This window comes from Manis pentadactyla, chromosome 5 (assembly GCF_030020395.1).
Source record: "Manis pentadactyla isolate mManPen7 chromosome 5, mManPen7.hap1, whole genome shotgun sequence".
In the NCBI taxonomy this organism is placed as follows: domain Eukaryota; kingdom Metazoa; phylum Chordata; class Mammalia; order Pholidota; family Manidae; genus Manis; species Manis pentadactyla.
Window position 1 is genome coordinate 88261227 of NC_080023.1, and position 14523 is coordinate 88275749.

The window sequence follows — 14523 nt, forward strand, 5'->3', positions numbered from 1 at the left end:
TGGAGCAGAAAACCAAACTCCGTTTTAATTCCTAACCCATGAGCAAAAAAAATTGTTATTGAAAGCACTAAGTTGGGGGACAATTTGTTATATAGCAATAGGTAACCCAAACACTTAAAGACCAATTATTTTCTCTTTTTCTACCTTATGGTCTTTCTTCTATGGCATCTCTGTTTTACCTGACTGGCCTGTTCACTCTGTTCTTTATCCTCACTGGAAAAATCTTCCTCAAATCTACAGACAAACTCTGGCAGGAATAAGCTAATTGGCTTAGTGAATTATCTCACCCTGATTGGGGCAGAACCTTTTGTATCAATCAGTCTTTCAGGTTATTGACATTTTCATGGGTAGGCCTTAGTTGACCAGATGCCTACCCTGGTCAAATTATTGTCTGACTCAGCACAAAGATCCTGGTGCTGCTTTCCTGAGCAGGCAACTCAGGGACATTGGGCATGGTGGGCATCTAACCTGATTGCTCTGAACATTTCACAGTTACATTCACTGTCCTTTGAATTAACCAGTTACCCACATATTAAAATACAAACCCTCCCTGCACATAAGAAACTACTCATTAGTTGCTTAAACATTATATATATCTGAGAAGTTTCCAGTATGATCTAGCTGAATCTGAGCTTTAATTTTGGAAAAGGAAGAGGAAGCCTGAGATCTATGGATACTTAATAGAGTAGTGGTGCTAAAAGGAAGCCAACAAGGACTTAAACAAAAGATTCAAGGAGCATGAAGGAAAATCTTTCCTAGTTTTGCCTAGTGTAAAGCCTTATGCTTAGTGGGAGAGTATTGATAAAAGGGAGGATTTTTCTAGCTATGTGGGATCACTTCAAAGATCATATGAAGGCCTGATATGATTGAGGTTGTATAAGAGAAAAGGAAGAGGAAGATGGAGCAAGAAGACACATGAAGAATGTAAACAGGAGGTGGGAGCCTAGAAGAAAAGGAAGAGAGTAGAAATTTTGGGCAGCATAGAAACTATAAGGCCCTAAAGAGGGCATTCACTGTATAACCTTATCAAATAAACTCTAACACTTCAAATAAACATTGGCATAATATATATATGCATATAGATATTATTGACTTCTAGAATGTGATGTTCTATAAGTTTCCAGAGGCTTTCAGAATTGTTGAGATGGTATTCCTTTATAATTTTTTGAGGAATTCCTATTTGTAATGTTCATCTCAAAATACCAGGGCTGTTGGTATACTATGCAGATGATCCACCACATTGGAGCAGAAAAGAGAAAATTACCCAAGTGGCAAAAGTCAAATAAAGTAGCCTCTTTAATTAATGAATTTCAACATCTAGATAAAGTAAATACATTTCTCATGCAAGAGAAAAATCTAATTTGTTCCCTCATGCTAGCATAAAAGATTCTAAAGAATAATCCTTATAGTATTAATTGAACTGAACTTCATTTTAATCTAAGTCTATACCATTAGGAAATTAAAGACTAATTTTTAATGTTCTCTCTACAATATTTGTTTATTTTTATCTATTTTATAAAACTATAATCAGTAGCATATCATAACACTGAAAACAAATTCAATGAAATGTATTTTAAGGACGACTTTTGTACTCAAGACAAAAACACGAGAATCTGACTTCATATAACAAATCACCAGGAAAGAATCTGTACGCCAGAGTTTGGCCAAGGGTGCATTTTTGTGAGGGTGCTACAGAAGACTTCAGTCATTTGAAAGTGTCCCTCGCTTCACATTGCAATTGAATAAATTCTAAATTCCTTCTCTGAGTCTGAAGGCTGCTTACTTTTCTGACCTCCTCTATTTACAATTTCCCACAGGGCAAAGTAGCCCTGCTCCCTGTTTCTTGAATTTGTAAATTTCTGCTTTGCCTTACAGTCTCTGGCTATTTTTTCCAACTATAATGCTTTCCCCTTAAATCTTTCTATGGCTGGTTCTTTCCCATCATTCAGGCCTTAGCTCCTCAGGAAGGTTTTTCTTTCCTAATCAACTGCAGTTGGCAGAATTCTAAGAAGGCCCCTCCAGATTCCTGGCCCTGGTATACACACATGCCTCCCCTCAGTTATTCAATCTAACACTAACCTAGCTCCTGCTATGAAGCAATTTTGGAGATGAATCAAGGTCCCAAATCTGTTTACCTTAAAATAGGAAGATTAACAGGGTGCACCTGACCTAATCATATGTCTTTTAAAAATAGGTAATTTTCTCTGGCTGTTAGCAGAAGTCAGAAATTCAAAGTGTGAGAAGGATTTCACATGCCATTGCTGCTGCAGATGGGAGAAGTCAGAGAATGTGGGCAAGCTATGAGGGGTGAGAGAGTAGCCCCAGTTGGCAGCCTGCAAGGAAACAAAGACCTCAGTCCTACTGTCAGGCAGCTAGGTGGACATGAGCGGGGCCCATCCTGTCCTGGACAAGGTCTGCTCCCTGCACCTACCCATGGTGGGGAACACGCCCCAAACGCCACCTGTTTATGGTTCAGCCTCCTGCCTTATCAAAGCCAAACAAGATGTTAAAAAGTACAATGGGGCTTCCAGGCCACCTACATAAATTGGCTGTAGGCACACTAAGACTCAGGAGGTGACCTGGGATTACCTCAGGGTTCATTATACCATTATTATAATGAGTTTACATTGTGGTTTTTGCCACCCCCTTCTTGCTTGGGCACTTACGGGTAAGCACTTGTGCACTAGGACAAAAGTTATATAACCTGAAACTGCCAATCAACATGTCGATTAAATGATGTAAGATGCAGGGAAGGATTTTCCACCATTTTGAGGAAATCAAAACCAACCCTAAAAGTGGGGCTGCTTTTGATTTTCAGACAGCCCACTCTCCACCCTTCTCCTGAGAGTACTTTGCTTTGCTTAATAAACTCTTGTCGCTTAAGATTGTTCTGTCTCTGGATTGAATTATTTCTTTTGAAGATAGAACCAACATCTAAACACACCGGTAACACTACAGCTGCAAGAAACTGAATTCTGCCAACAACAGCAATGAGTTTGGAAGCATATTTTTCCACAGAGCCCCAAAACCAGAATGAATCCCAGCCAATACCTTGGTTTCTGCCTTGTGAGATCTTGAGCTCTGTGTCAGGCATCGGGTCTACCAAGCCATAGGACAATTAATGGGTGATGCTTAAACTGCTAAGTTTGTGGTACTTTGGTACACAGAAATAGAAAACTAACTCATTATCCTAGTCTAAAAAGAAAGTCTAAAAATATTACACTTCAGTCATTTATACATTAGCCTGTTTTTCTTCCTTCATAATATACAAAACTCTATGAAATTCATATTATTTGCTTGCTTGCTCACCTGGTAATACCTCTCTCTTAATGTTAGACGGTAAGCTCAATGGGTAAATATAAAAGGTGCTCAAATAATATTTGTTGAATAAACAGATGAATACCTAAAATAAAACAAGTTCTTCAAAAAAAGATTTACCAAATCTTTTTATCAAAATTTATATCAATTTTTTTCAAAACACCAACCTGAAAACCAATTTTTTATTATGTCTTCTACTTGTCAGGACTGTTGCAACTGTCCCTTAAAGACCTAAAGATACTTCCATAATTGAATTTCAATTTATACTTCTATCAACAAGACGGAACATATACAAAAGTCAAAACATAATTCTAAAAGAATTAGCAGATTATTTGATCCATGACTCACCCCAATGATGTTTAAAAATAAATAAATACTAGACTTCACTGTGGAATGTCCTAACAAGTCTGCTAACAAAATTATTCCACAGGCCAAAAATAGAAATCACCAAGAAAAATACCTTCTTACTGAGGTTATCTCTTTACGTTAATTTTCTTTATTTATAGCCTCATACAGATATCTTTATTGGTCCCTTCAGATCCTGTCTCCATCCTATTTGCTATCAGATGCTGGGCCTGTAATTAGCTGCACCAACACACTCTTGTATCTTCTAACTTTTAATGGTTTCATCCCAGTGTCTGCAAGAGAAAAATATATGATATGATAAGTGATATGATATGATATATGATATGAATGTGATACTGTATATATTTTTAAATTTTAATAATTTCTAAATATTTTTAATTTTTTAGCACATTTTAAAAACCAAAAAGAAAAATGTGAAATTAGTACTAACAATATATTTTATATATTATTTTTATATATTCCAGATACTGATATATATATATTCATAAACTGATACATATATATCTAATATGTTAATGTTAATAATATTTAATTGAATATATGTCCAAAATATAATCCTTCCTGTTTTTAATTAATGTAAAATTTTAATGTGATTTTTTACATTCCTTTTTTATACAAAGTTTTCAAACTTTGGTGCCTGTTTTATGCTTGCAAGCACATTTCATGTGTTCAGTAGCCTCTGTGACTGAGCTGCCATACATATTAAGCAGTCAATGGATCAGAGAGAGGGCAAAGAGGAAATCTGGGATATTTCTTCCCTGACTCCTTTCCTGGGGGTCACCTCAGACTGGCTTTGTCCATCCTAAGGTCTTAGCTCCCCCTCAAGGGGACCTGCTCCACACATGGCTCCCTTCTGGGTTCTGGTGACCTTTTCTCACCTTGCCCCTTCAAGCGTGGAGATGATAGTAGTGCTCTCCTTTGTGATTAAACCTCCAAACACTTACAATACCTCTTTACTAAACCCCTCTCCAATTACCCCTACTTGAGTATGCCTCTGTTTCCTGCTGGGGCCCTTTCTGACTCACAGCTGTTTTATCAGGATTTGTCTAAAATGTTTCAGGGCTATGTTTCTGGAAATATTATCCTAGGAATGATCGATTCTGAGTATATATCTATCAAAATATCCTGTTTCAAAAAGAAGGCTAGAAACAAAATTAAAAGATCCATATACATATCATAGGTATTGACTTTATTAGCTTTATATTGATTTCTAAGGCTTAGATTGATTGAGGACTGTTAACCAGTTCCAAGAAGGAAATTATATGTAAGTATCTTTCTAAGCAGTAAATAATGTATAGATTTGGAGAAAAAAAATCTTTGGCATGTGTTTGTAATACGAAACCTTATTCTTTGCCCCTCTGTGGAAGAAAACAAGGCTACCCAATTATACAATGTAATCCCTCAGGTAAACTGTTTGGAAATAGTTTCTGAATACTCTTTTAGACCTACAGAAATGGATGTCTCTTTTATCACAAACTATGATCATAATTTCAAATTTTTATGAAACAGAAATTTCAAGTATTTTTTCTTCTCTAGAGAAATCCAGACATCTCCATAAAATATTTGCTTTTCTGGATGTTCTTGGCCAAAGAATTTGTTCATGGGACAGATAGGAAAATTCTATGCTGAAATGAAAAGTATTTGGGGTTCATACATTGACCTTAACCAAATGTGAGTAGAACATTTTCTCAATGAAAAAGTAGAGTGATTGTCTTTTTTTCAGAGATCAACATGGTAATAACCACACTATTACAAAATGTGTTTTCAGGATATTTCAGGAGGAATGATATTTCAGGAGGCATAGTAGACACAAAAGCACTTTCAAAATCAGCTTTCAAAGCTAAACTCCATTTGTCTCACTTATGCCAGCCAATGCCCTCTATGTTTTGAAATAGTTGGCAAGTGTTCCTAGCACCATGACATTATGGGTGCAGCCAATTTTCTTGTGGCTAAACTTAACTTATATATTGGTTAAAAGAGAATGGGGAGTGGGGAGGTTACTTTTAAGCTGTGGTCTTCACTGAAGCATATGTGGATTCATCCGAAGAAACTCAGTATTTAGGACAATCATTTATAGAACCACAAGAGAGTTACCCCAAACCTCTGCCACTTAGAATTGGCCACAGAAGCCTGGTTTTGAATAACAAACTGTCAAACAGTAAATTAGGTTTCATGCTTACCATTTCTGCTTCTGCCCAAAGGGAAACATTAGTTTAAAATGTTAAGAGATGAACTTGTTAAATAAATAGTCTTGAGAAGATTATTTCTTTTCTGAGAATAGGTCCAATGATAATCCAAAGTATTCTCAAAATTGTTAATACAAATATCTCTTAGTCAATCATTAAGAAAATTTCACCTACAAAATTCAATGATCTATACTTTTAGGTTATTCTTCCTCAGTGAAATATGTTGAGAATTATAGAAGAAAAAGAACACTGTTATAAAGAAGGAAATCTTGTAGCTCATAAGCATTGTGGGATGGAGAGTAAGTAACAAACCAAAATATATGTATAGGTAGTATCTTGACACAGGATGACTGCAATGGGAAACCAAGGTAGGTATTATACCATTAGAACTTTCTAAATTCTTCTGATGATAATAACATCATGGGATTTCACAACTAGAAGGTAGAAATTGGTGCTAACATAGAATGGGAGGAAAGTCCTACTTACTTGTGAAGCAAAAAATTATATCAAAGGCATTTATTTTAAAATCATACAGAAAGCACTTTAAAAAGCTGACTCACTGATCTCAAAGTTATCTTTCCTAAAAGTTTTCAACCAATAAGAAATATATGATTGGCATTATGTTACACAATTAATCTTCATAGTGGTGTGACACTGTGACTTTGTGTAAATACTAATTTTTCAATTTCTGCTTTGCTATGCAAAGTAGATAATAGTATTTTACCCAAATTCAGATAGATAACAGATTGTCAAGAAATGTGATATTGTTGATTGGTAGTTACCTTTTTTTTTTTTTTGAAAGAAAGGCAGACTGCCACATGCAGCGCCTGATTGGGATGTATCTAGAACCTTGGAAGCTTGACTACCCAACGTTCCCCTACAAATGGACCATGATACTTTGTTTGGAGATTCTAGCAAGGGAGCGCAACGTCTACTATACTCTTGCCAGAAGAACGATCTTCCTCTGTGGGGGAGGCCGTCGTCTCCCACCCAGCACGCAGCTTCGGGAGGGACGCACATGGAGTGGTGAGGGCAGAAGGGAACACTGCGTAGCCGGTCAGATCACCCTCAGATCTGGCAATTACTTTTAAAATTTATATTTATATTAAATAAGATTTCAGGTCCTAGAAATCTACTGATACGAAGTAATTCTTGAGTCTCTGGGGAGAGGATTTATACTCAGCAATAATGTTCATGTCAGAATGTAAAGTGCATTCTTTCCTCCAGAATAAAAACACCTGAGGCGAGCACTTAATGTTCATTAAAGGTAAACTGCTTAACTGAAAAACCCACTGAAAAAAATTTGTGAAAAGTTTCACCTCTTTATTTTCAGGTTGCATAGATGTGAAGTGCAACTCGTTTCCTGCTTTGAGTGAGACAGGTATTTAAAGCCACACTTATCTGGAAGAGAGGTATGTTTCTCTGTTGTAGCTCTGGTCTAGTTGTGTCACCTGCTTCCTGCCATAAAATGAACATAGTTACCTTGAAGGAAAATTTGTGTTAGGTCATAACTTTCCTCTTTTTGTATTTTTCTTGAATTTTGAGTAAGTGGATTAAGTCTTCAGCTGAAAAGTAGGCGCTCTTTCTTCAAAGCAAGTATATATTAGAGGTAGAAGACAATTCAACAGAAATGGAGGAAAAGGTTTCTAAGTGTAGAGTTTGAGGATTTTTGGTTTCCTCCAAGGCATGATCAAATAAAATTTTTTCTTAAATCTTTCTTAGACTTCAGGAATTGAAATGAAAAGAGGCCAAGTTTAGTATTTTTTTTCTCTTTCAAAAAATTTTTTAAAATTTTTTATCTGTTTTCTTACCTCTTAGTGCTCAAGAAAGTTATGGAGACACCCACAAAGCAAATACCAAGCTTGTCATTTTATTCTTAAATTTATGTTTGCTTAATTTAAAGCTTAAGACTTATTTCTTCCATACAGAAATGAATATTGAAGCAAAAATTATATCTCTTGCTTTATATCCTTCTGATGTAAATTTCAGGTTCTCAGTCACTTCCTATAATTCAATGATTATGTATAATTTTACCATATTTCAAGACCATTTTTAGAATATTCAGAATTAAATGTTTCAAGTTCTGTGTATACCTTACATAGAATTTAATTCAAACTAATTTAAAAAGAATAACTGTTTATAAGATTATTACTTATGTTAGCCAAATTCAAATTTTTCTGTCAAAAAATCCTGAATTTAAAAACATCTCTTGATATTGTTAAGATCCCTACTTTTCATAAAGCACACACAATTTTTCACAGGTAGTGTTGACAGTTTTTCTACACATAAAGGATCTTAGAGCACTTATATCACAATTATCCAGGATGCTTGTTTAAAAATGCAGACTCCTGGATCACACTCCTGTCCTAAAAGATGAGAATCTCTGGGAGTAGAAACAGAAATCATCTTCTTAAATAAACTTCCCAGGAAAGTCATTTATTCTGAAGTTTGATAAACCACTCCATAGAAGATGCTACCTCCATATCATGAGAATAAAGGAAAAGTTGTATTTTCTTTAGTTTTCAGTCACCTAATCTGCTGCAAACACAATACACACACACAACTATTTAGAAAAAATAATTATTGTATTTGGTGGGTGTATATTTAGGGTACATACTAAACTGATATAATAAAGAGCCACCAAAATACAATGCTTTAGATCAGAGTTTATTTATTTCTCATGTGTGATCCAAGGTAGCTAGGTGGCTTTAAACTAGGAGGTCATTTGGAGATCCAACTCCTACCTTGTTTCTCTGCCTCCTCTAAAGTGTTGGCCTCATTTGTATGGCTCATGGTGAACACTGGCTCATAGCTTCATATCCACAATCCAGCTTACAGCAGGGGAAGAAAATGAAGTAGAGGGCAATGAAATTCCTTTAAAAATGTGATCTACAAGTTACCTATTTTACTTTCACCTATTGACTAAAATTAGAAGAATTTTTTAAAAACAAAAAACATATTACTTTCTACAAAGTACCAGAAGACAGAATACTTCTAACTTCATTAGAAAATTCCCAACATTCCTTATTAGTTTTAATAAATACATGAATGGGACATAATGCTAATAAATAATTCCTAATCTTGTTATAGATATTTATTGCAATTGGTGCATCTATTGTCTTCCATCTTTTCATGAAAAATGCTTATTATATTTCTGTCTTGGTAAAGAAAAAGGAGTCCTACCAACTGTCTTCTCAAATTTTCAGTTCATAACCAGAGAATGAACCAGAAATTTAGTCAATTCATCTGTGAAATACTAACTGGCTTGGTAACTGTATAAAAGTATACATATATAGAATTCTATGCAAAGTGAAGGGAGATCAAATAGTAGATAGTGAAGGAGAGTAAATGAAATGATGTCTATACAATGTTCATCTACCTTTATCGATGATCCCTAACCATAATTATGTTCAGTCTTACTGGAAACATTGGATTCAAATATAGGTACAACCAGTCAGCTGACTGATTCTCCTTCTTACTTCTTTTAGGAATGAAATGGGAAAAGGTTTTAGGAGTCTTCCTTCAAGAAGAGTTATTCAATCAAAATTTGCTCTTCAAAAATCTCAAATTTGATCACATCCTTCCCCTGACTAAATCCATTTCATGACTTCTTATTGCTCTTGGATTAAAGACTCTTTCAGTTGGGAAAGAAATAAACCCAACATAAATTAGATTGCTACAAAAAAAAGTGGGAAGTGGGAATGGGAGGGTTGACTCACATCATGAAAAATTTCAAACATAGATTATCATTAAGTTCAGCTAGATGAAGTGGCTCAAAGAATATTACCAGGACTGAGTCTCACTCTCTCTCTGCTCTCATTCTGTTTTGGCTCTGTTGTCAGGTAGGGTCTTCATTTATGATGGTGCTAAAAACTCCAGGCTTACATTCTATATTTGCAGCAATCCCAATCAGAAAGAAACATACCCCTTCCTCAGTCCGAGAATTCTCCCAATGCTTTGGATTTAACTGGCCTAGATATGAACATGTGGTTCAGATGTCCATAATCACTCACTAAAGCCAGAGGTTTACAATGTTTTAATTGGCCAGGTCTGTGTTGATGTTGTCCTTCTGAAGCTGAAAGTGAAGTCTGACTCAACTAATCACATGTTATGAAAGTTGGGGAAAAAGCAGTTCCCCAGGAAAATCCAAGCTTGGTCCTAGAAGAAATGGATTCTGGATAGGCCCAAATACAGATATTTATTACAGTTCACCTCTTGGCTGTACAATAGCCACATATCTTTTTCTTATACCTAAAAATTGAGAATTCCCCAAGCCTACATTAAGCAATCATACATATGGAATAAAAAACATATGTACCAGCACCATTCAAGTTTTATCCAGTTACTGTATCCAGCCTGAGTCCAGACTCTTGTTAATGTGCATTCCTCATGGTTCAGAAACCTATTGTAAAATGATATATTAAACCATCTCCAACTAACATAATATACATTTACAAGGAGGAAAGAAAATAACTACCATAAAAACTTCTACTTATAAAAGGGAAATGAGAGGAGGGGCAACATGCAATATACTCTTACTAGACTGGAGTACAGGAATTCCTTGTCTGGATCCCAGTGAATTTCTGGGGAAGCTCTTCTACTCTTGGGCCTGTCATCTAGTATGACTTTTCTTATAATTTGGCCAGTTCGGCCCCAGCTGAGAAAGGCATTGAGCAGTATTTACTCTTTGGTTATCACACCCAAGTGGGTGTAGGATCCTGAGTATTACCCTGGGGCTTGAGCAATCACAACCCTGAGTTTATGGGTGTTTGAGTTTCTCTGGAAACCCAAGTTCCTTAAAATCTTAGTAAACACTACAATCTATTTGTTTCCAGTAAATTCAGCAAGTTAACAGCAAAAGCCAGTTAGTATTGAGGCCTAATCGTTGATTCTAGATTCCAAAGGGATCTTACTCGGCAACAACTGACCTTGATGTTCTGTCAGCAGGGGTGTGTGAGGCTCCTGGTTTTGTTCTTATTTTCCAGTTTCATTTTACCCTTCCCACCTTTACTAGCACTAAATTTGGATTTGAGCAGAGGACTTGACTTTTCTCCAAAAAATTAAACATGCTTTTGACTCTTGGTTGTTTGGGATTTCAAGATAAGGGCTGCTCTGAATGTTTTCACTGCTTAGACAAACCAGCTTAACTGCAGCTGTCCCTTTCATAAAGGACCTCACTAAACCTCACATGAAGGAACTAATTTATTGCTGGTGTTTCGTCCCAAGATGCTACAGATAACAAGTGAATCAACTGTTATGTTAATTTCTCAGCTAAAAAAAGAGGGGTCCTCTCTGCCTCTTTCCTACCTGGATTCAGCTAAGTCCACATTTTTAGAGTCAGTTATTTACCACACTTCAGTTCTTATACCATTAAAAATAAATAAATAATCAGGGCTTTCATATCTAAGTAATTGCAATATATTCCAAACAGGCTTGCTTGGTAAGAGGAATTTACTGGTTCACAAAACTGGAAAGTTTTGGTGTAGATCTGTTCAATGACATCAGCTAGATACCCCTTTTCATCTCCCAGGTTCTCTCTCCTCTATGTGGGTACAGGGAAAATGGAGTTACTATTGCCGGGATGCTCGCCTGACCTACTGCTCACGTGCAATGCTCTCTCATGCTTATGTGATAATTGGCCTACTCCACAGGGCATGCTTATGCTGGTGGTGGCGATAAGCCATTATTGTCTGTGTTGCTATATAAAGACCTCCACCCAGTGCTCTAGGTGGACTGTGGATGGCAGGCTTGCTGCATGCTGATGCAGCGGATAAAACCTAAGCACTCTGCTGGCCGCGGGGAGAAAGTTTTCAGTCTGGCTAAATTCAGAGTGAGTCTTGCCTGGAGCTATAATCCAGCACTACAGTGGGCTACACTGTAGAAGAGGCACTGCCTGTGAATTAAGTGAGTTTTCCCCTTCTGGCTGCCATAGCTTTAGGTTTATATCCCATAGTGTCAGCAGTCCCAGCAGAGAGAATGTTTGCCCAAAAATACCAGCAAAAGATCCAGGGTTAACCTGGTTGGTTCTGACTGGCCTGGCATGGGTTGTGTGCCCCCCAACCACTTAACAATTCCTGTGGGAAGAGGAGTTCTGACTGGCCAAGGCTACTGTAACACGTGCCCATCCTTGAAGCTAAAGGTTGACTAGCTCTCCCTGAGCCTCATGGTTTGAAGATCGGCTCCTCAAGGATAAATCTTTGTGTGATGACCCCTGATAAAGAGGGTATGGATCCTAAGCAGGTGAAAATAATAGATTATTACCAAAAAAGACTCAGTACATATTGTGACCTGCAAGGCCTTCTCCATTCCAGTCCCTGCCGTCCTTACCAGCCTCATCGGATTGTATTCTTCTGCTTTGTGGGCTCCAGCCACACAGACCTTATGCCACATCCCTTTCTGCTTTTGGACCTTCCCATGTGCAATCTCTTCTTGGAACAAGACTCCTCTCCTCAGGCACCATTTGATTGGTTGGTTTCTAGTTTTTTTTAAAGGTCAGCTCAATTGCCACTTCCTCAAGGAAACCTTAAGTTGACTTCTAAGCTGAGTTTTGGCCTTCCTTTTCTCTTCTCCCATGGCCTCCAAATTTATCCTTGTAGTACTTCTCATAATTGCAAATAAGTATTGTGTACTTGCAGCTCTATGAGGACAAAACATCCCTGTAAATTTAAAAAATGTTATTCATTGGATGAATAAATGAAATGCATGAACAAATGAAGGAGTATATAAGGCTGGAAAGAATGATTTTTTTCTCCCATTAATCCCTATATTTCTGGATCTGGCTTTCTTTCAACTCTCTCCCCCTTGTACACCAATGCCAATTTTTCCTTATGTTGGCTGCTCACCATTGTCTAACAGAGAAGATATTTTAGTTGTGTAACAGCACATGACTATGAGGGAAAGTCAAAGCAAAACTAACTTTCAATTAGTTATTTCTGCAAGAAACACCATGTTACTCAATGCAAAGGGCTCACTTTCTGAAATACACACACCTGGGTTCTGGTGCTAGCTAAACCATTTACTAGCTCTTTGTAGAAATTCATTTATTCCCTCTGAGCCTATGTAAACTGAAAATAATATCTACCTTGCAGGGTTCTTATAATAATATAAAAGAATATAAAAATAATATATAGTTTGTGCCCAGCACCAAATCAATATTTGGTATGTATTCTTATGATTACTCTTGGATCACAGAACTGTCACTGCAGTAAGAAGCATAGATCAGAAACCACAGCCCTCACTGCACATCACACACATGGAGATTCTCTTGCCCCTGTGAGACCTTCATTTATTTACTACCTGTAGTGTTTTACCATACCTTCTGTGTTTTAAAGGGAACTCAGACTTCTAGAATTTTATATTATTTTACAGACAACACTTCAGCTTGTCCAAAACATCAGCATTTAATTCATAATGCATTTAACAGACTCCATTCTTCTCTCTCTCTCTAAATCAATGAAAAAAACATGTGAAGAAGTCTACAGGGCCCTCTGGAGAGGGAATGGTGGAGGGAGGGCACGATGAACTCCTTTAGCCTGGGTCAGTAACCACAGAAAGGTAAAGAAAACTTTATACAGAACAAAGTAGTCGCAATCCTTTGTAAGGCCTATCCACCTCAGCTTGTCAGCAAAATCTTTTAAACGACCTCATCCTTCAGGGACCTTTTCAATAAGGTGTCTCTCTTCTCTGTACCCTTAACCACCCACCTCAACTCGCTCTCTCCCATCAGTAAACATGCAGGACTCTTCCCCATCTCAAAAAATTCTTTCCTCCATCCCACATCCTTCTGAGCTCCTTTGCTATCTCCTTCCTCCTCTCTTCAGCTGACCTTCTTTAAATAGTCATCGCACTCCTTATCTACACATCCTCGCTTCCTGTTTATCCCTCCGCCTCGGGCCCTCTGGCTTCTGTCACCATGACTCTCTTACTGAAGCTCTCTGCCCGGACCACACCAGCGCCTCCCCCACAGCACACTTCTCACTACTTGTCTCACGCGACAGCCCAGCAGGACGTGGCCCTGCTGAATAACCTGGTCAGATCTCTACGGAGCCTGTCCGCAACTTGGCGCTCACAGCCCCGCACACTCTGCTTTCCTCCTTTGGGGACCTCCCTGGTTTCTCTCCCCACTCAAGGGTGGTGTTCCTCTGTTTCTTCCTGAGAGCCCCACTCTTCTCACTCAGAGCATAAGGTTATCTTCTCCAACTGCCATCTTTATGCAGACAATCCACAGATCTATGACTCTCCTTAATCTTTCTCCTTGAGTCTGGGCTCAGATACCCAACCACATGCTGCACCTCTCCTCACAGTGTCCCTGTCATCATGGATTTTTCTCCCACAACTCCCATGCTCCTACTTTCAGGTCCTCTTCTCTCCCTGTTTATTTCTATCTCCAGTGAAAGCCACCAACAGCCACCTCACTGGCAAACTGACAGAAACCTGGGTGGCTTCCTTGAGCCCTGCCCCTGCCAAAAGATACCTCTGCTTCAAAGCAGTTACTCTGCCCCATTTCTCTGACCTCTGTGACACCCATGGGCCTCTCCATTTCTCTCCTTCCTCCTACCTAATCTCTGACCCAGACCACTCTAATCTCTCCTCAGTGATGTCCCCTGGCTCCTCACTGGCATCCTAGACTCTGCTTTTGTGTTCTTCCAATCTT